The sequence below is a fragment of the Plasmopara halstedii genome (genome assembly GCF_900000015.1).
Source record: "Plasmopara halstedii genome assembly, contig: Scaffold_430, whole genome shotgun sequence".
Lineage (NCBI taxonomy): Eukaryota > Oomycota > Peronosporomycetes > Peronosporales > Peronosporaceae > Plasmopara > Plasmopara halstedii.
In genome coordinates, this window is record NW_020187350.1 from 710,497 (window position 1) to 710,826 (window position 330).

Consider the following 330-nt stretch of genomic DNA (forward strand, 5'->3'; position numbering starts at 1 on the left):
ATAGACCGCTTCGATTAAAAGGCCTCTTCAAATAAAAGGCCGCTGTAAAGACCTAAGCATTGGGCCGTTATTTTGAAATCGACCATGCGTCAAGCAATTGAGCTCGGAAAGAAGCATGAGGCGATCCAGTGGATCGGCGAGCAAGGTGGTGGCGTGCCGAGTCGCGCGGCGCCTCTCTTTCGCAAGAACGGGTGGAGTTTTGATGCTGCCACATTTCGAAAGTGGTGACGCAACAGAGACGAGATTTTGAGTGCTCAACGATACCAAAAGCAGCTCAAAGGTGGTGGTCGCAGACCACTTCTAGGAACTCTCGAGGACCTACTGCTGGAC